General features: G+C 53.4%; 2 protein-coding genes across 6 annotated transcripts in view; both read right to left on the reverse strand.

Annotated features, from left to right (window-relative positions):
* LOC138666993 (zinc finger protein 585A-like) overlaps positions 1–21748 on the reverse strand; it is a 166182-nt gene that overhangs the window by 129032 nt on the left and 15402 nt on the right. The gene's annotated exons all lie outside the window — the stretch shown is intronic.
* LOC138667003 (zinc finger protein 665-like) overlaps positions 1–21748 on the reverse strand; it is a 65888-nt gene that overhangs the window by 17784 nt on the left and 26356 nt on the right. The window contains exons 1-2 of one of the 5 annotated variants that reach the window (XM_069755216.1): positions 4715–5336; positions 3628–3724 (exon numbers count right to left, since the gene is read on the reverse strand). The exons of 2 other annotated variants lie outside the window; for them this stretch is intronic. The gene's annotated coding sequence lies outside the window, so the exon portion shown is untranslated. Of the gene's footprint in view, positions 1–3627; positions 3725–4714; positions 5337–21748 lie in introns of those variants that run through there. 2 more of the 5 variants (XM_069755217.1, XM_069755221.1) reach the window with 2 other exon arrangements.

Raw genomic sequence — 21748 nt, forward strand, 5'->3', positions numbered from 1 at the left:
TGTCAGGGTCAGCGGGCACACTGCATGTCTCTGTGCACAGTCTCTATGGGGGCAATGGGAATGCTTGGGCGCGGGCCTGCGTAGTGGCTGTGCTCGAGGGACAGAGCACTCACTTCTCCTTGCTGCTCGGTCTGTTCCTGTCAAGTCTGATCGCTTCCATGCGCGCTGTGGCTTTTCTAGCTTAGCCACACCGCCTGCAAGTCTAGGTCCGGTCCCCTAAGCTTCCCCTGGACAACAGAGGTGACAGCCCTGACAGTTCCGGACCCGGCGCAGAGCAGGTACCCACGGCCTGGTCCTCCTTCTTACACCAGCACCAAAAACATAGCACAAAACTAAAAGCAAAAAACGTGAAACATTTAAATGATATCCTGATATACGGCCATATTGGAGACTATAGAGTAACAGAGCGACGTCAGAAGGGAAGTGACCCAATGTAATCCAATACAGAGAGAGACCCTGATATAGCGACACAGACGAGAACACATTCTGTTTCTTGGAATGTGACTGCAGCATGATGGGGTTAATGTCCCCTCCATCCAGTAGTGGGGAATCTCCACAGACCTCCAGTTGTAGAACCGCAAACTAGATAGACATGCGCATCAAGCAGAAATGTCTAATCAAGACACATTCCTATCTAAAAACGTGATTATATATGGAACAGCCAATTCACAGTGTCCCGGGGGTCTGATATCAGTATTGTACAGTGTGTTGCATAGTTTGGTCGCAGAAGAAACTTGTGAGAGTAGATTATATGGGGTAATTCAGCTTTTATCTACACAGAACATGAGGTACATGCATCAGCTTCTTAATACAGCATAGCAGAAAGTCTAAAGGACCTTTTACCAGAGAGAAAGTGAAACCAAAGTACAAGTATATGCATTACATTCAACTAAGTGTAAACTCCGCCTGCACACAAATAAGTCTGTATCAGTTGCATATCTGCCAACACCCTTTCTCATCAGTAAAGACTTATTCAGTTAAGCCTAATTTCTTCATCAGTCTCTGATGTATTTCAGCATTCGATGCCTTTGTGAAAATATCTGCTGTCATATCTTCAGTGGGCAGTATTCTAAATTTAGGATTCCTTGTTCCTGGTGATCTCTCAAGAAGTGAAACTTTACATCAATGTGTTTAGTTCTTGAATTAACTCTTTCCATATGAGCAAGAACTAGATATTCTTGATTGTTCTCATACATCTTTGTTGGTCCCAATTGTTGTTGTCCTAAGTCTGTTAGAAGCTGTCTTAACCATAGAACTTCTTGACTGGCATGTGCTGCGGCGACATATTCTGCTTCTGTTGACGACAATGTTACTATAGATTGTTTCTTACTAGTCCAACTATTTGGTCCGCCTGAGAGCAAGAAAAGATAGCCACTGGCAGATTTCCTGTCAATTGGATCTCCAGCCCAGCCTGCATCAACATATCCTGTTAAAATGCATTTCTCACTTGCAGGTAGTTTCAGTTTAACATTGCTAGTCCCTTCCAAATAACAGATTGCTCTCTTCACTGCATTCCAATCCATTTTGCTTGGCTTTGACACCTTCCTGCTCAAAATTCCTAATCCTGCTGCAATTTCTGGCCTTGTAACAGTCACAAGATATAATTTTCCATTGCCTTTCTGAATTGATCATTATTTGGTAACAGATTCTGTTCAGTATTTATTTCCTTCAGATAGTTGGTTTCCATTGGAGACTTTACTGGTTTTCCATCTTTCAATCCAAATCTTTCAATTATGTTTTGAATCATGTGAGTTTGATTAAGAAGGAAACTCCGGTCTTCTTTTCTATCTGTATTTCTAGATACTGTTTCACATTTCCCAGATCTTTGATCTCAAAGTGTTGAACTAAAGTTTTCACTATCTCCGCTTCATCCCTTTCTTTTTCAAAACAAACTAAAATATCGTCCACAAATATCTGCACATAGATACATCTCTCTGTCAGTCTCTTTGTATATACTGTAGACAATGATCTGCTTTGCTTCTTGGAAAATGTTGTTTTAAACCATATATACTTTTCCGTAGCATACAAACCATGTTTGGTTTCCTTATATCCTTGAATCCTGGGGGTTGTTCCATGTACATGTCTTCTGTTAAGTCTCCATTCAGAAATGCTGCCTTTACATCCAGATGTTTCAACTGCATTTGTTTAGTTGCTGCAACTGCAAACAAAGTTCTGATTGTGGTGTGCTTGACAACTGGAGCAGATGTTTCATCATACTCTTCGCCATATTTCTGAGAATAGCCTTTAGCTACGAGTCTTGCTCGGTATCGATCAGCTGTGCCATCTGCTTGGAATGTTACTTTAAAAACAAATATACATCCTATAGCCTTTTTCCTTTTGGTAGTTCTGTCAGTGTCCATATCTTTGAATCATGCATGGATTTTATTAGTTTCTGCAGCCTTTATCCATTTGTTGGTCTCTTCTTCTGAAAGTTGAGATAAGTCCTCCGAAGATGTAAGTTCATTCATTTTATTTGTACTTGCCTTTTATGAAAGACGTTGAGGTGGTCTTCCCTTGTTTTCTCTTATTGAGTGCCTTGGTTCTGTGTCTGTATGCAGCTATATCTCTTGACTTTCAGTTTTTTATTTTCATCGATTTCCACTTTCTCAACAGATGTTCCTGCAGTTATATCACTGTTGTTTCTCTCATTTTTCATTTCCAGTGATGTCATAATGTCATCATTTAAATCTTCAATGAATGTTACACTGTTACTCACAGTGATTCTGTCTGTCTTGGGATCTAGGATTTTGTATCCTTTGCAATTGTCACTATATCTGACAAATATTCCTTCAATGGCTCTGTTTTGAAGTTTGGAGCGTTTTTTCTTCTGGAATAAACGCTAAAACTTTGCAACCAAAAACTCTTAAATGATTCACACTTGGTTTCTTACCTTGCCACAGTTCATACGTTTTTTTTTTTCAGTTTTCTTGAAAAAAGTCTGTTTACCAGATAAGTAGCTGTCATTGCTGCTTCACCCCAGTATTTCTCTGGTGGTTTGGAGTCTGTTAGCATACATCTTATCATTTCAATCAGAGTTCTGTTTTTCCTCTCTGCTTCCTCGTTCTGTTCTGGTGTGTATGGAACAGTCTTTTTATGCTCTATTCCATTCTGTCTTAAGTAGTTTTCCATTTGGTGTACTGTAAATTCACCTCCATTATCACCTCTGGTGATGATTGGCTTCCTCTGAAACTTGTTATTTGACTTTGTCACAGTCTTTTAATTTTTCAAAAACTTAACTTTTGTTCTTTAGTAAGTACGTGATTGTTTATCTTGAGTAGTCATCTATGAAGGTCACCATATATCTATTATCTCCTGATGTGGTAACTTTCATGGGTCCACATACATCAGTGTGTACCAAGTCAAGTGGCCGTGTACTTTTTGTCTCACTCTCTTTAGGTATAGATACTCTTGTAGCTTTCGATTTTATACAACATTCACATTTTACGGTAATTGAGCAATCACATATCAATAGGTCTTTTGTCAAATTCTTCTTTTGCAACGCCATTATACTCTCAGGATTTCTGTGTCCTAGATGAATACAATTCTTGTGGTCATGTGTACATAACTTCATATGTTCCTTTAATGTGTCTAGATGATATAATTGTTCACCTGCTTTGACATAATTACCTTATCTCCTGTAGGATTGTACAATTACCATCTTTGAATTTTACAGTAAGTCCTTTGGCTGTCAGACGCTTTACGGATAACAATCCTCCTTCTAGTCCTGGAACATAAAAAACACATCCTTACTAGTAATTTTGAATTATGTCCAAATCTATCAGGAAAGATTAGCATTCCTTGTCCAATGCCTTCGGCGGTTATTTTTCTCCCATATGCAAGATAAATTGCTTCCTTCTTATTTTCATCAAGTTCAGTAAAGAAGCTTTTATCACTAGTCATGTGACTTGTTGCTACTGAGTCAATAAACCAGCCTGACGATGACTATCCGTTACTTTAAATGTACCATTACAGTGATTTGCATGTGGGCTAGACATTGTGCATTTTACTTTCTGTTTATTCTCCTTTTAGTGTAATTTCTGTTGTTCTGCTTTCCATATAGTACAGTGTTTCATTAAATGTCCCTTTTCTGTACTTCTGAAACATTCTCTTGTCTCTGTATTATGGGGCTTCTTGTCTGTCGCTTTAAGAGCATTTTCACTATCCCTTTCAGTGGAATCGTTTGTAATGTCTACTTCAGGTCTTGTCTCTAGTGCATTTATCAGAACAGTGTATAAATCTGGTAAACTGCACAATAATTTTGCTTCTATATGGCTTTCCTTAATGTCTTCACCGACTGATCTCAGCTGTGTTACCACCTCCATCATGGAGTTTATATGCTCCTGCATGTCTTTCCTTGCACTTAATCTCATCTTGTAAAGTTTTCTTAGCATGAATAGTTTGTGATTTAAGCTGGATCTTTCATGTAGCTTTCTCAATGCTTCCCACACTCCCTTTACTGTATTATCATTCCTTATGTGGAGTAACTGATCATTCTCCACTAATAAGCTAATAGCAGCTCCTGCTTGTCTGATTTTCTTATCCCATGTCTGATTATTATCATCGAGTCTGTCTGTAGTGATTACATCTAATAAATCATCTTTAGACAAGAAAACCTCCACTTTGAACTTCCATAACTGATAGTTGTCATTGTTCAGCTTAGCTACTGTGTGTCTCAGCTCTGAACTGCTGCTCATCTTTAACTTATTTGTCTTACTTGTTTGGAGAGAATTGCTCTGAAGTATTCTTTTGCATTCACCAAGTCCTCTTCTACGCTGGGCCCATAACCTGCGGCATAGTTTGTCGCAGAAGAAACTTGTGTGAGTAGATTATATGGGGTAATTCAACTTTTATCTACACAGAGCATGAGGTACATGCATCAGATTCTTAATACAGCATAACAGGAAGTCTAAAGGACCTTTTACCAGAAAGAGGGAAGCCAAAGTACAACAAGTATATGCATTACATTCAACTAAGCATAACAGTAACCACATCGCCATCTACTGTCAGAAAAGTATAAACTCCTCCTGCACACAAATAAGTCTGTATCTGTTGCATATCTACCAACACAGCGCCCTTCTGTATCTTGCACTTGTGAAATACCCCATATGCTCTAAAGCAAAAAGGGATAGCGTAATAGGCCCCATTGAAGATGAACATTGGCAGCACATTCTACACAGGATTCCACATTTATTATTAAGTGAATCTCAGAATTTCCCAGCTGTTGCATATGATGTGAACTTACACTAATCTAGAATCCTTTTGAAGGGTGTTCTGGACATTATAGACAGTTTACTTTGTACAAATAGACACATCACCTTTGGTTTGCATATTGTGGTGTTTTGAAGATTTGGCCATTGATACACATGGTAAAACTACTGTTCTTCAAATGTTGTACATGGCTAAGAAATAAATAGCTCAATATTGGATATCTAATCAGACTCTCACAATCCCAGAACTTATAAACAACATTAACCAGCTGTGAAATTTGGAAAGAAACACATTTAAAAATAAATGCTCTAAATTCACTCTGCACTATGTCATCCTGAATTTTATTATCCAGAAAATTTATCTTTTACTGAACCCATGAGCTTTCTGTCCATGTTGCACTTTGCTGCACATGTTGCTGTAATTTGTCGACGTGGGAGGGATTGGGGACCTGTGATGATATTCTTTCTTTCTGTATTTTTTCCTATATGAAAAAATGTTTTCAATAAAAACATCTGGCTTTGACAAAAAGAGATATATGGCTGTGGCTGAATCCTAGTCGGTGACAGGATCTGGTGACTTTCTCCACTAGGATTTGGCTTTTTCATGTGAATCCAGCTGCACACTAATATGCAGAGAGTCTCGATGTCCCCCTAGGGCTGAGTCCTGTCCCCTCTATCACACAGTCCCTGCTCCCCCATTACCGCTCTCCAGTGCAGACTTCTCCCTTCAGCTCTTACATGTGGAGCCGGCTGTACCCTAATGTGCAGAGTCCCGGTGCCCCCAGGACTGAGTCCTGTCCCCTCTATCACACAGTCCCTGCTCCCCCATTACCGCTCTCCAGTGCAGACTTCTCCCTTCAGCTCTTACATGTGGAGCCGGCTGTACCCTAATGTGCAGAGTCCCGGTGCCCCCCAGGACTGAGTCCTGTCCCCTCTATCACACAGTCCCTGCTCCCCCATTACCACTCACCAGTGCAGACTTCTCCCTTCAGCTCTTGCATGTGGAGCCGGCTGTACCCTAATGTGCAGAGTCCCGGTGCCCCCCAGGACTGAGTCCTGTCCCCTCTATCACACAGTCCCTGCTCCCCCATTACCGCTCACCAGTGCAGACTTCTCCCTCCAGCTCTTACATGTGGAGCCGGCTGTACCCTAATGTGCAGAGTCCCGGTGCCCCCCAGGACTGAGTCCTGTCCCCTCTATCACACAGTCCATGCTCCCCCATTACCACTCACCAGTGCAGACTTCTCCCTTCAGCTCTTACATGTGGGGCCGGCTGTACCCTAATGTGCAGAGTCCCGGTGCCCCCCAGGACTGAGCCCTGTCCCCTCTATCACATAGTCCCTGCTCCCCCATTACCGCTCACCAGTGCAGACTTCTCCCTTCAGCTCTTACATGTGGAGCCGGCTGTACCCTAATGTGCAGAGTCCCGATGCCCCCAGGACTGAGTCCTGTCCCCTCTATCATACAGTCCCTGCTCCCCCATTACCGCTCACCAGTGCAGACTTCTCCCTCCAGCTCTTACATGTGGAGCCGGCTGTACCCTAATGTGCAGAGTCCCGGTGCCCCCCAGGACTGAGTCCTGTCCCCTCTATCACACAGTCCCTGCTCCCCCATTACCGCTCACCAGTGCAGACTTCTCCCTTCAGCTCTTACATGTGGAGCCGGCTGTACCCTAATGTGCAGAGTCCCGGTGCCCCCCCAGGACTGAGTCCTGTCCCCTCTATGACACAGTCCCTGCTCCCCCATTATCGCTCACCAGTGCAAACTTCTCCCTTCAGCTCTTACATGTGGAGCCGGCTGTACCCTAATGTGCAGAGCCCCGGTGCCCCCCAGGACTGAGTCCTGTCCCCTCTGCCACACAGTCCCCGCTCCCCCATTACCGCTCACCAGTGCAGACTTCTCCCTTCAGCTCTTACATGTGGAGCCGGCTGTACCCTAATGTGCAGAGTCCCGGTGCCCCCCAGGACTGAGTCCTGTCCTTTCTATCACAGTCCCTGCTCCCCCATTACCGCTCACCAGTGCAGACTTCTCCCTTCAGCTCTTACATGTGGAGCTGGCTGTACCCTAATGTGCAGAGTCCCGGTGCCCCCCCAGGACTGAGTCCTGTCCCCTCTATCACACAGTCCCTGCTCCCCCATTACCGCTCACCAGTGCAGACTTCTCCCTTCAGCTCTTACATGTGGAGCCGGCTGTACCCTAATGTGCAGAGTCCCGGTGCCCCCCAGGACTGAGTCCTGTCCCCTCTATCACACAGTCCCTGCTCCCCCATTACCGCTCACCAGTGCAGACTTCTCCCTTCAGCTCTTACATGTGGAGCCGGCTGTACCCTAATGTGCAGAGTCCCGATGCCCCACAGGACTGAGTCCTGTCCCCTTTATCACACAGTCCCTGCTCCCCCATTACCGCTCACCAGTGCAGACTTCTCCCTTCAGCTCTTACATGTGGAGCCGGCTGTACCCTAATGTGCAGAGTCCCGGTGCCCCCCAGGACTGAGTCCAGTCCCCTCTATCACACAGTCCCTGCTCCATTACCGCTCACCAGTGCAGACTTCTCCCTTCAGCTCTTACATGTGGAGCCGGCTGTACCCTAATGTGCAGAGTCCTGGTGCCCCCCAGGACTGAGTCCTGTCCCCTCTATCACACAGTCCCTGCTCCCCCATTACCGCTCACCAGTGCAGACTTCTCCCTCCAGCTCTTACATGTGGAGCCGGCTGTACCCTAATGTGCAGAGTCCCGGTGCCCCCCAGGACTGAGCCCTGTCCCCTCTATCACATAGTCCCTGCTCCCCCATTACCGCTCACCAGTGCAGACTTCTCCCTTCAGCTCTTACATGTGGAGCCGGCTGTACCCTAATATGCAGAGTCCCGATGCCCCCAGGACTGAGTCCTGTCCCCTCTATCATACAGTCCCTGCTCCCCCATTACCGCTCACCAGTGCAGACTTCTCCCTCCAGCTCTTACATGTGGAGCCGGCTGTGCCCTAATGTGCAGAGTCCCGGTGCCCCCCAGGACTGAGTCCTGTCCCCTCTATCACACAGTCCCTGCTCCCCCATTACCGCTCACCAGTGCAGACTTCTCCCTTCAGCTCTTACATGTGGAGCCGGCTGTACCCTAATGTGCAGAGTCCCGGTGCCCCACAGGACTGAGTCCTGTCCCCTTTATCACACAGTCCCTGCTCCCCCATTACCGCTCACCAGTGCAGACTTCTCCCTTCAGCTCTTACATGTGGAGCCGGCTGTACCCTAATGTGCAGAGTCCCGGTGCCCCCCAGGACTGAGTCCTGTCCCCTCTATCACACAGTCCCTGCTCCCCCATTACCGCTCACCAGTGCAGACTTCTCCCTTCAGCTCTTACATGTGGAGCCGGCTGTACCCTAATGTGCAGAGTCCCGGTGCCCCCAGGACTGAGTCCAGTCCCCTCTATCACACAGTCCCTGCTCCATTACCGCTCACCAGTGCAGACTTCTCCCTTCAGCTCTTACATGTGGAGCCGGCTGTACCCTAATGTGCAGAGTCCTGGTGCCCCCCAGGACTGAGTCCTGTCCCCTCTATCACACAGTCCCTGCTCCCCCATTACCGCTCACCAGTGCAGACTTCTCCCTTCAGCTCTTACATGTGGAGCCGGCTGTACCCTAATGTGCAGAGTCCCGGTGCCCCCCCAGGACTGAGTCCTGTCCCCTCTATCACACAGTCCCTGCTCCCCCATTACCGCTCACCAGTGCAGACTTCTCCTCCAGCTCTTACATGTGGAGCCGGCTGTACCCTAATGTGCAGAGTCCCGGTGCCCCCCAGGACTGAGTCCTGTCCCCTCTATCACACAGTCCCTGCTCCCCCATTATCGCTCACCAGTGCAGTCTTCTCCCTTCAGTTCTTACATGTGGAGCCGGCTGTACCCTAATGTGCAGAGTCCCGGTGCCCCCCAGGACTGACTCCTGTCCCCTCTATCACACAGTCCCTGCTCCCCCATTACCGCTCACCAGTGCAGACTTCTCCCTTCAGCTCTTACATGTGGAGCTGGCTGTACCCTAATGTGCAGAGTCCCGGTGCCCCCCCAGGTCTGAGTCCTGTCCCCTCTATCACACAGTCCCTGCTCCCCCATTACCGCTCACCAGTGCAGACTTCTCCCTCCAGCTCTTACATGTGGAGCCGGCTGTACCCTAATGTGCAGAGTCCCGGTGCCCCCCAGGACTGAGTCCTGTCCTCTCTATCACACAGTCCCTGCTCCCCCATTACCGCTCACCAGTGCAGACTTCTCCCTTCAGCTCTTACATGTGGAGCCGGCTGTACCCTAATGTGCAGAGTCCCGGTGCCCCCCAGGACTGAGTCCTGTCCTCTCTATCACACAGTCCCTGCTCCCCCATTACCGCTCACCAGTGCAGACTTCTCCCTTCAGCTCTTACATGTGGAGCTGGCTGTACCCTAATGTGCAGAGTACCGGTGCCCCCCAGGACTGAGTCCTGTCCCCTCTATCACACAGTCCCTGCTCCCCCATTACCGCTCACCAGTGCAGACTTCTCCCTTCAGCTCTTACATGTGGAGCCGGCTGTACCCTAATGTGCAGAGTCCCGGTGCCCCCCAGGACTGAGTCCTGTCCCCCTATCACACAGTCCCTGCTCCCCATTACTGCTCACCAGTGCAGACTTCTCCCTTCACCTCTTACATGTGGAGCCGGCTGTACCCTAATGTGCAGAGTCCCGGTGCCCCCCAGGACTGAGTCCTGTCCCCTCTATCACACAGTCCCTGCTCCCCCATTACCGCTCACCAGTGCAGACTTCTCCCCTCAGCTCTTACATGTGGAGCCGGCTGTACCCTAATGTGCAGAGTCCCGGTGCCCCCCAGGACTGAGTCCTGTCCTCTCTATCACACAGTCCCTGCTCCCCCATTACCGCTCACCAGTGCAGACTTCTCCCTTCAGCTCTTACATGTGGAGCCGGCTGTACCCTAATGTGCAGAGTCCCGGTGCCCCCCAGGACTGAGTCCTGTCCTCTCTATCACACAGTCCCTGCTCCCCCATTACCGCTCACCAGTGCAGACTTCTCCCTTCAGCTCTTACATGTGGAGCTGGCTGTACCCTAATGTGCAGAGTACCGGTGCCCCCCAGGACTGAGTCCTGTCCCCTCTATCACACAGTCCCTGCTCCCCCATTACCGCTCACCAGTGCAGACTTCTCCCTTCAGCTCTTACATGTGGAGCCGGCTGTACCCTAATGTGCAGAGTCCCGGTGCCCCCCAGGACTGAGTCCTGTCCCCTCTATCACACAGTCCCTGCTCCCCATTACTGCTCACCAGTGCAGACTTCTCCCTTCAGCTCTTACATGTGGAGCCGGCTGTACCCTAATGTGCAGAGTCCCGGTGCCCCCCAGGACTGAGTCCTGTCCTCTCTATCACACAGTCCCTGCTCCCTCATTACCGCTCACCAGTACAGACTTCTCCCTTCAGCTCTTACATGTGGAGCCGGCTGTACCCTAATGTGCAGAGTCCCGGTGCCCCCCAGGACTGAGTCCTGTCCCCTCTATCACACAGTCCCTGCTCCCCCATTACCGCTCACCAGTGCAGACTTCTCCCTTCAGCTCTTACATGTGGAGCCGGCTGTACCCTAATGTGCAGAGTCCCGGTGCCCCCAGGACTGAGTCCAGTCCCCTCTATCACACAGTCCCTGCTCCATTACCGCTCACCAGTGCAGACTTCTCCCTTCAGCTCTTACATGTGGAGCCGGCTGTACCCTAATGTGCAGAGTCCTGGTGCCCCCCAGGACTGAGTCCTGTCCCCTCTATCACACAGTCCCTGCTCCCCCATTACCGCTCACCAGTGCAGACTTCTCCCTTCAGCTCTTACATGTGGAGCCGGCTGTACCCTAATGTGCAGAGTCCCGGTGCCCCCCCAGGACTGAGTCCTGTCCCCTCTATCACACAGTCCCTGCTTCCCCATTACCGCTCACCAGTGCAGACTTCTCCTCCAGCTCTTACATGTGGAGCCGGCTGTACCCTAATGTGCAGAGTCCCGGTGCCCCCCAGGACTGAGTCCTGTCCCCTCTATCACACAGTCCCTGCTCCCCCATTATCGCTCACCAGTGCAGTCTTCTCCCTTCAGTTCTTACATGTGGAGCCGGCTGTACCCTAATGTGCAGAGTCCCGGTGCCCCCCAGGACTGACTCCTGTCCCCTCTATCACACAGTCCCTGCTCCCCCATTACCGCTCACCAGTGCAGACTTCTCCCTTCAGCTCTTACATGTGGAGCCGGCTGTACCCTAATGTGCAGAGTCCCGGTGCCCCCCAGGACTGAGTCCTGTCCCCTCTATCACACAGTCGCTGCTCCCCCATTACCGCTCACCAGTGCAGACTTCTCCCTTCAGCTCTTACATGTGGAGCTGGCTGTACCCTAATGTGCAGAGTCCCGGTGCCCCCCCAGGTCTGAGTCCTGTCCCCTCTATCACACAGTCCCTGCTCCCCCATTACCGCTCACCAGTGCAGACTTCTCCCTCCAGCTCTTACATGTGGAGCCGGCTGTACCCTAATGTGCAGAGTCCCGGTGCCCCCCAGGACTGAGTCCTGTCCCCTCTATCACACAGTCCCTGCTCCCCCATTACCGCTCACCAGTGCAGACTTCTCCCCTCAGCTCTTACATGTGGAGCCGGCTGTACCCTAATGTGCAGAGTCCCGGTGCCCCCCAGGACTGAGTCCTGTCCTCTCTATCACACAGTCCCTGCTCCCCCATTACCGCTCACCAGTGCAGACTTCTCCCTTCAGCTCTTACATGTGGAGCCGGCTGTACCCTAATGTGCAGAGTCCCGGTGCCCCCCAGGACTGAGTCCTGTCCTCTCTATCACACAGTCCCTGCTCCCCCATTACCGCTCACCAGTGCAGACTTCTCCCTTCAGCTCTTACATGTGGAGCTGGCTGTACCCTAATGTGCAGAGTCCTGGTGCCCCCCAGGACTGAGTCCTGTCCCCTCTATCACACAGTCCCTGCTCCCCCATTACCGCTCACCAGTGCAGACTTCTCCCTTCAGCTCTTACATGTGGAGCCGGCTGTACCCTAATGTGCAGAGTCCCGGTGCCCCCCAGGACTGAGTCCTGTCCCCTCTATCACACAGTCCCTGCTCCCCATTACTGCTCACCAGTGCAGACTTCTCCCTTCAGCTCTTACATGTGGAGCCGGCTGTACCCTAATGTGCAGAGTCCCGGTGCCCCCCAGGACTGAGTCCTGTCCTCTCTATCACACAGTCCCTGCTCCCTCATTACCGCTCACCAGTACAGACTTCTCCCTTCAGCTCTTACATGTGGAGCCGGCTGTACCCTAATGTGCAGAGTCCCGGTGCCCCCCAGGACTGAGTCCTGTCCCCTCTATCACACAGTCCCTGCTCCCCCATTACCGCTCACCAGTGCAGACTTCTCCCTTCAGCTCTTACATGTGGAGCCGGCTGTACCCTAATGTGCAGAGTCCCGGTGCCCCCAGGACTGAGTCCAGTCCCCTCTATCACACAGTCCCTGCTCCATTACCGCTCACCAGTGCAGACTTCTCCCTTCAGCTCTTACATGTGGAGCCGGCTGTACCCTAATGTGCAGAGTCCTGGTGCCCCCCAGGACTGAGTCCTGTCCCCTCTATCACACAGTCCCTGCTCCCCCATTACCGCTCACCAGTGCAGACTTCTCCCTTCAGCTCTTACATGTGGAGCCGGCTGTACCCTAATGTGCAGAGTCCCGGTGCCCCCCAGGACTGAGTCCTGTCCCCTCTATCACACAGTCCCTGCTCCCCCATTATCGCTCACCAGTGCAGTCTTCTCCCTTCAGTTCTTACATGTGGAGCCGGCTGTACCCTAATGTGCAGAGTCCCGGTGCCCCCCAGGACTGACTCCTGTCCCCTCTATCACACAGTCCCTGCTCCCCCATTACCGCTCACCAGTGCAGACTTCTCCCTCCAGCTCTTACATGTGGAGCCGGCTGTACCCTAATGTGCAGAGTCCCGGTGCCCCCCAGGACTGAGTCCTGTCCACTCTATCACACAGTCCCTGCTCCCCCATTACCGCTCACCAGTGCAGACTTCTCCCTTCAGCTCTTACATGTGGAGCCGGCTGTACCCTAATGTGCAGAGTCCCGGTGCCCCCCAGGACTGAGTCCTGTCCCCCTATCACACAGTCCCTGCTCCCCATTACTGCTCACCAGTGCAGACTTCTCCCTTCACCTCTTACATGTGGAGCCGGCTGTACCCTAATGTGCAGAGTCCCGGTGCCCCCCAGGACTGAGTCCTGTCCTCTCTATCACACAGTCCCTGCTCCCCCATTACCGCTCACCAGTGCAGACTTCTCCCTTCAGCTCTTACATGTGGAGCTGGCTGTACCCTAATGTGCAGAGTCCCGGTGCCCCCCAGGACTGAGTCCTGTCCACTCTATCACACAGTCCCTGCTCCCCCATTACCGCTCACCAGTGCAGACTTCTCCCTTCAGCTCTTACATGTGGAGCCGGCTGTACCCTAATGTGCAGAGTCCCGGTGCCCCCCAGGACTGAGTCCTGTCCTCTCTATCACACAGTCCCTGCTCCCCCATTACCGCTCACCAGTGCAGACTTCTCCCTTCAGCTCTTACATGTGGAGCCGGCTGTACCCTAATGTGCAGAGTCCCGGTGCCCCCCAGGACTGAGTCCTGTCCTCTCTATCACACAGTCCCTGCTCCCCCATTACCGCTCACCAGTGCAGACTTCTCCCTTCAGCTCTTACATGTGGAGCTGGCTGTACCCTAATGTGCAGAGTACCGGTGCCCCCCAGGACTGAGTCCTGTCCCCTCTATCACACAGTCCCTGCTCCCCCATTACCGCTCACCAGTGCAGACTTCTCCCTTCAGCTCTTACATGTGGAGCCGGCTGTACCCTAATGTGCAGAGTCCCGGTGCCCCCCAGGACTGAGTCCTGTCCCCCTATCACACAGTCCCTGCTCCCCATTACTGCTCACCAGTGCAGACTTCTCCCTTCACCTCTTACATGTGGAGCCGGCTGTACCCTAATGTGCAGAGTCCCGGTGCCCCCCAGGACTGAGTCCTGTCCTCTCTATCACACAGTCCCTGCTCCCCCATTACCGCTCACCAGTGCAGACTTCTCCCTTCAGCTCTTACATGTGGAGCCGGCTGTACCCTAATGTGCAGAGTCCCGGTGCCCCCCAGGACTGAGTCCTGTCCTCTCTATCACACAGTCCCTGCTCCCCCATTACCGCTCACCAGTGCAGACTTCTCCCTTCAGCTCTTACATGTGGAGCCGGCTGTACCCTAATGTGCAGAGTACCGGTGCCCCCCAGGACTGAGTCCTGTCCCCTCTATCACACAGTCCCTGCCCCCCATTACCGCTCACCAGTGCAGACTTCTCCCTTCAGCTCTTACATGTGGAGCTGGCTGTACCCTAATGTGCAGAGTACCGGTGCCCCCCAGGACTGAGTCCTGTCCCCTCTATCACACAGTCCCTGCTCCCCCATTACCGCTCACCAGTGCAGACTTCTCCCTTCAGCTCTTACATGTGGAGCCGGCTGTACCCTAATGTGCAGAGTCCCGGTGCCCCCCAGGACTGAGTCCTGTCCCCTCTATCACACAGTCCCTGCTCCCCATTACTGCTCACCAGTGCAGACTTCTCCCTTCAGCTCTTACATGTGGAGCCGGCTGTACCCTAATGTGCAGAGTCCCGGTGCCCCCCAGGACTGAGTCCTGTCCTCTCTATCACACAGTCCCTGCTCCCTCATTACCGCTCACCAGTACAGACTTCTCCCTTCAGCTCTTACATGTGGAGCCGGCTGTACCCTAATGTGCAGAGTCCCGGTGCCCCCCAGGACTGAGTCCTGTCCCCTCTATCACACAGTCCCTGCTCCCCCATTACCGCTCACCAGTGCAGACTTCTCCCTTCAGCTCTTACATGTGGAGCCGGCTGTACCCTAATGTGCAGAGTCCCGGTGCCCCCAGGACTGAGTCCAGTCCCCTCTATCACACAGTCCCTGCTCCATTACCGCTCACCAGTGCAGACTTCTCCCTTCAGCTCTTACATGTGGAGCCGGCTGTACCCTAATGTGCAGAGTCCTGGTGCCCCCCAGGACTGAGTCCTGTCCCCTCTATCACACAGTCCCTGCTCCCCCATTACCGCTCACCAGTGCAGACTTCTCCCTTCAGCTCTTACATGTGGAGCCGGCTGTACCCTAATGTGCAGAGTCCCGGTGCCCCCCCAGGACTGAGTCCAGTCCCCTCTATCACACAGTCCCTGCTCCATTACCGCTCACCAGTGCAGACTTCTCCCTTCAGCTCTTACATGTGGAGCCGGCTGTACCCTAATGTGCAGAGTCCTGGTGCCCCCCAGGACTGAGTCCTGTCCCCTCTATCACACAGTCCCTGCTCCCCCATTATCGCTCACCAGTGCAGTCTTCTCCCTTCAGTTCTTACATGTGGAGCCGGCTGTACCCTAATGTGCAGAGTCCCGGTGCCCCCCAGGACTGACTCCTGTCCCCTCTATCACACAGTCCCTGCTCCCCCATTACCGCTCACCAGTGCAGACTTCTCCCTTCAGCTCTTACATGTGGAGCCGGCTGTACCCTAATGTGCAGAGTCCCGGTGCCCCCCAGGACTGAGTCCTGTCCCCTCTATCACACAGTCCCTGCTCCCCCATTACCGCTCACCAGTGCAGACTTCTCCCTTCAGCTCTTACATGTGGAGCCGGCTGTACCCTAATGTGCAGAGTCCCGGTGCCCCCCCAGGTCTGAGTCCTGTCCCCTCTATCACACAGTCCCTGCTCCCCCATTACCGCTCACCAGTGCAGACTTCTCCCTTCAGCTCTTACATGTGGAGCCGGCTGTACCCTAATGTGCAGAGTCCCGGTGCCCCCCAGGACTGAGTCCTGTCCCCCTATCACACAGTCCCTGCTCCCCCATTACCGCTCACCAGTGCAGACCTCTCCCTTCACCTCTTACATGTGGAGCCGGCTGTACCCTAATGTGCAGAGTCCCGGTGCCCCCCAGGACTGAGTCCTGTCCTCTCTATCACACAGTCCCTGCTCCCCCATTACCGCTCACCAGTGCAGACTTCTCCCTTCAGCTCTTACATGTGGAGCCGGCTGTACCCTAATGTGCAGAGTCCCGGTGCCCCCCAGGACTGAGTCCTGTCCCCTCTATCACACAGTCCCTGCTCCCCCATTACCGCTCACCAGTGCAGACTTCTCCCTTCAGCTCTTACATGTGGAGCCGGCTGTACCCTAATGTGCAGAGTCCCGGTGCCCCCCAGGACTGAGTCCTGTCCCCTCTATCACACAGTCCCTGCCCCCCCATTACCGCTCACCAGTGCAGACTTCTCCCTTCAGCTCTTACATGTGGAGCCGGCTGTACCCTAATGTGCAGAGTCCCGGTGCCCCCCAGGACTGAGTCCTGTCCTCTCTATCACACAGTCCCTGCTCCCCCATTACCGCTCACCAGTGCAGACTTCTCCCTTCAGCTCTTACATGTGGAGCTGGCTGTACCCTAATGTGCAGAGTACCGGTGCCCCCCAGGACTGAGTCCTGTCCCCTCTATCACACAGTCCCTGCTCCCCCATTACCGCTCACCAGTGCAGACTTCTCCCTTCAGCTCTTACATGTGGAGCCGGCTGTACCCTAATGTGCAGAGTCCCGGTGCCCCCCCAGGACTGAGTCCTGTCCCCTCTATCACACAGTCCCTGCTCCCCCATTACCGCTCACCAGTGCAGACTTCTCCCTTCAGCTCTTACATGTGGAGCCGGCTGTACCCTAATGTGCAGAGTCCCGGTGCCCCCCCAGGACTGAGTCCTGTCCCCTCTATCACACAGTCCCTGCTCCCCCATTATCGCTCACCAGTGCAGACTTCTCCCCTCAGCTCTTACATGTGGAGCCGGCTGTACCCTAATGTGCAGAGTCCCGGTGCCCCCCAGGACTGAGTCCTGTCCTCTCTATCACACAGTCCCCGCTCCCCCATTACCGCTCACCAGTGCAGACTTCTCCCTTCAGCTCTTACATGTGGAGCCGGCTGTACCCTAATGTGCAGAGTCCCGGTGCCCCCCAGGACTGAGTCCTGTCCCCTCTATCACACAGTCCCTGCTCCCCCATTACCGCTCACCAGTGCAGACTTCTCCCTTCAGCTCTTACATGTGGAGCCGGCTGTACCCTAATGTGCAGAGTCCCGGTGCCCCCCAGGACTGAGTCCTGTCCCCTCTATCACACAGTCCCTGCTCCCCCATTACCGCTCACCAGTGCAGACTTCTCCCCTCAGCTCTTACATGTGGAGCCGGCTGTACCCTAATGTGCAGAGTCCCGGTGCCCCCCAGGACTGAGTCCTGTCCTCTCTATCACACAGTCCCTGCTCCCCCATTACCGCTCACCAGTGCAGACTTCTCCCTTCAGCTCTTACATGTGGAGCCGGCTGTACCCTAATGTGCAGAGTCCCGGTGCCCCCCAGGACTGAGTCCTGTCCTCTCTATCACACAGTCCCTGCTCCCCCATTACCGCTCACCAGTGCAGACTTCTCCCTTCAGCTCTTACATGTGGAGCCGGCTGTACCCTAATGTGCAGAGTCCCGGTGCCCCCCAGGACTGAGTCCTGTCCCCCTATCACACAGTCCCTGCTCCCCATTACTGCTCACCAGTGCAGACTTCTCCCTTCACCTCTTACATGTGGAGCCGGCTGTACCCTAATGTGCAGAGTCCCGGTGCCCCCCAGGACTGAGTCCTGTCCTCTCTATCACACAGTCCCTGCTCCCCCATTACCGCTCACCAGTGCAGACTTCTCCCTTCAGCTCTTACATGTGGAGCCGGCTGTACCCTAATGTGCAGAGTCCCGGTGCCCCCCAGGACTGAGTCCTGTCCTCTCTATCACACAGTCCCTGCTCCCCCATTACCGCTCACCAGTGCAGACTTCTCCCTTCAGCTCTTACATGTGGAGCCGGCTGTACCCTAATGTGCAGAGTCCCGGTGCCCCCCAGGACTGAGTCCTGTCCTCTCTATCACACAGTCCCTGCTCCCCCATTACCGCTCACCAGTGCAGACTTCTCCCTTCAGCTCTTACATGTGGAGCCGGCTGTACCCTAATGTGCAGAGTCCCGGTGCCCCCCAGGACTGAGTCCTGTCCTCTCTATCACACAGTCCCTGCTCCCCCATTACCGCTCACCAGTGCAGACTTCTCCCTTCAGCTCTTACATGTGGAGCTGGCTGTACCCTAATGTGCAGAGTACCGGTGCCCCCCAGGACTGAGTCCTGTCCCCTCTATCACACAGTCCCTGCTCCCCCATTACCGCTCACCAGTGCAGACTTCTCCCTTCAGCTCTTACATGTGGAGCCGGCTGTACCCTAATGTGCAGAGTCCCGGTGCCCCCCAGGACTGAGTCCTGTCCCCTCTATCACACAGTCCCTGCTCCCCATTACTGCTCACCAGTGCAGACTTCTCCCTTCAGCTCTTACATGTGGAGCCGGCTGTACCCTAATGTGCAGAGTCCCGGTGCCCCCCAGGACTGAGTCCTGTCCTCTCTATCACACAGTCCCTGCTCCCTCATTACCGCTCACCAGTACAGACTTCTCCCTTCAGCTCTTACATATGGAGCCGGCTGTACCCTAATGTGCAGAGTCCCGGTGCCCCCCAGGACTGAGTCCTGTCCCCTCTATCACACAGTCCCTGCTCCCCCATTACCGCTCACCAGTGCAGACTTCTCCCTTCAGCTCTTACATGTGGAGCCGGCTGTACCCTAATGTGCAGAGTCCCGGTGCCCCCAGGACTGAGTCCAGTCCCCTCTATCACACAGTCCCTGCTCCATTACCGCTCACCAGTGCAGACTTCTCCCTTCAGCTCTTACATGTGGAGCCGGCTGTACCCTAATGTGCAGAGTCCTGGTGCCCCCCAGGACTGAGTCCTGTCCCCTCTATCACACAGTCCCTGCTCCCCCATTACCGCTCACCAGTGCAGACTTCTCCCTTCAGCTCTTACATGTGGAGCCGGCTGTACCCTAATGTGCAGAGTCCCGGTGCCCCCCCAGGACTGAGTCCAGTCCCCTCTATCACACAGTCCCTGCTCCATTACCGCTCACCAGTGCAGACTTCTCCCTTCAGCTCTTACATGTGGAGCCGGCTGTACCCTAATGTGCAGAGTCCTGGTGCCCCCCAGGACTGAGTCCTGTCCCCTCTATCACACAGTCCCTGCTCCCCCATTATCGCTCACCAGTGCAGTCTTCTCCCTTCAGTTCTTACATGTGGAGCCGGCTGTACCCTAATGTGCAGAGTCCCGGTGCCCCCCAGGACTGACTCCTGTCCCCTCTATCACACAGTCCCTGCTCCCCCATTACCGCTCACCAGTGCAGACTTCTCCCTTCAGCTCTTACATGTGGAGCCGGCTGTACCCTAATGTGCAGAGTCCCGGTGCCCCCCAGGACTGAGTCCTGTCCCCTCTATCACACAGTCCCTGCTCCCCCATTACCGCTCACCAGTGCAGACTTCTCCCTTCAGCTCTTACATGTGGAGCTGGCTGTACCCTAATGTGCAGAGTCCCGGTGCCCCCCCAGGTCTGAGTCCTGTCCCCTCTATCACACAGTCCCTGCTCCCCCATTACCGCTCACCAGTGCAGACTTCTCCCTCCAGCTCTTACATGTGGAGCCGGCTGTACCCTAATGTGCAGAGTCCCGGTGCCCCCCAGGACTGAGTCCTGTCCACTCTATCACACAGTCCCTGCTCCCCCATTACCGCTCACCAGTGCAGACTTCTCCCTTCAGCTCTTACATGTGGAGCCGGCTGTACCCTAATGTGCAGAGTCCCGGTGCCCCCCAGGACTGAGTCCTGTCCCCCTATCACACAGTCCCTGCTCCCCATTACTGCTCACCAGTGCAGACTTCTCCCTTCACCTCTTACATGTGGAGCCGGCTGTACCCTAATGTGCAGAGTCCCGGTGCCCCCCAGGACTGAGTCCTGTCCTCTCTATCACACAGTCCCTGCTCCCCATTACCGCTCACCAGTGCAGACTTCTCCCTTCAGCTCTTACATGTGGAGCCGGCTGTACCCTAATGTGCAGAGTCCCGGTGCCCCCCAGGACTGAGTCCTGTCCTCTCTATCACACAGTCCCTGCTCCCCCATTACCGCTCACCAGTGCAGACTTCTCCCTTCAGCTCTTACATGTGGAGCCGGCTGTACCCTAATGTGCAGAGTCCCGGTGCCCCCCAGGACTGAGTCCTGTCCTCTCTATCACACAGTCCCTGCTCCCCCATTACCGCTCACCAGTGCAGACTTCTCCCTTCAGCTCTTACATGTGGAGCTGGCTGTACCCTAATGTGCAGAGTACCGGTGCCCCCCAGGACTGAGTCCTGTCCCCTCTATCACACAGTCCCTGCTCCCCCATTACCGCTCACCAGTGCAGACTTCTCCCTTCAGCTCTTACATGTGGAGCCGGCTGTACCCTAATGTGCAGAGTCCCGGTGCCCCCCAGGACTGAGTCCTGTCCCCTCTATCACACAGTCCCTGCTCCCCATTACTGCTCACCAGTGCAGACTTCTCCCTTCAGCTCTTACATGTGGAGCCGGCTGTACCCTAATGTGCAGAGTCCCGGTGCCCCCCAGGACTGAGTCCTGTCCCCCTATCACACAGTCCCTGCTCCCCATTACTGCTCACCAGTGCAGACTTCTCCCTTCAGCTCTTACATGTGGAGCCGGCTGTACCCTAATGTGCAGAGTCCCGGTGCCCCCCAGGACTGAGTCCTGTCCCCTCTATCACACAGTCCCTGCTCCCCCATTACCGCTCACCAGTGCAGACTTCTCCCTTCAGCTCTTACATGTGGAGCCGGCTGTACCCTAATGTGCAGAGTCCCGGTGCCCCCCAGGACTGAGTCCTGTCCCCTCTATCACACAGTCCCTGCTCCCCATTACCGCTCACCAGTGCAGACTTCTCCCTTCAGCTCTTACATGTGGAGCCGGCTGTACCCTAATGTGCAGAGTCCCGGTGCCCCCCAGGACTGAGTCCTGTCCCCTCTATCACACAGTCCCTGCTCCCCCATTACCGCTCACCAGTGCAGACTTCTCCCTTCAGCTCTTACATGTGGAGCCGGCTGTACCCTAATGTGCAGAGTCCCGGTGCCCCCCAGGACTGAGTCCTGTCCCCTCTATCACACAGTCCCTGCTCCCCCATTACCGCTCACCAGTGCAGACTTCTCCCTTCAGCTCTTACATGTGGAGCTGGCTGTACCCTAATGTGCAGAGTCCCGGTGCCCCCCCAGGTCTGAGTCCTGTCCCCTCTATCACACAGTCCCTGCTCCCCCATTACCGCTCACCAGTGCAGACTTCTCCCTCCAGCTCTTACATGTGGAGCCGGCTGTACCCTAATGTGCAGAGTCCCGGTGCCCCCCAGGACTGAGTCCTGTCCCCTCTATCACACAGTCCCTGCTCCCCCATTACCGCTCACCAGTGCAGACTTCTCCCTTCAGCTCTTACATGTGGAGCCGGCTGTACCCTAATGTGCAGAGTCCCGGTGCCCCCCAGGACTGAGTCCTGTCCCCCTATCACACAGTCCCTGCTCCCCATTACTGCTCACCAGTGCAGACTTCTCCCTTCACCTCTT

The sequence above is a fragment of the Ranitomeya imitator genome, chromosome 2 (genome assembly GCF_032444005.1).
Source record: "Ranitomeya imitator isolate aRanImi1 chromosome 2, aRanImi1.pri, whole genome shotgun sequence".
In the NCBI taxonomy this organism is placed as follows: domain Eukaryota; kingdom Metazoa; phylum Chordata; class Amphibia; order Anura; family Dendrobatidae; genus Ranitomeya; species Ranitomeya imitator.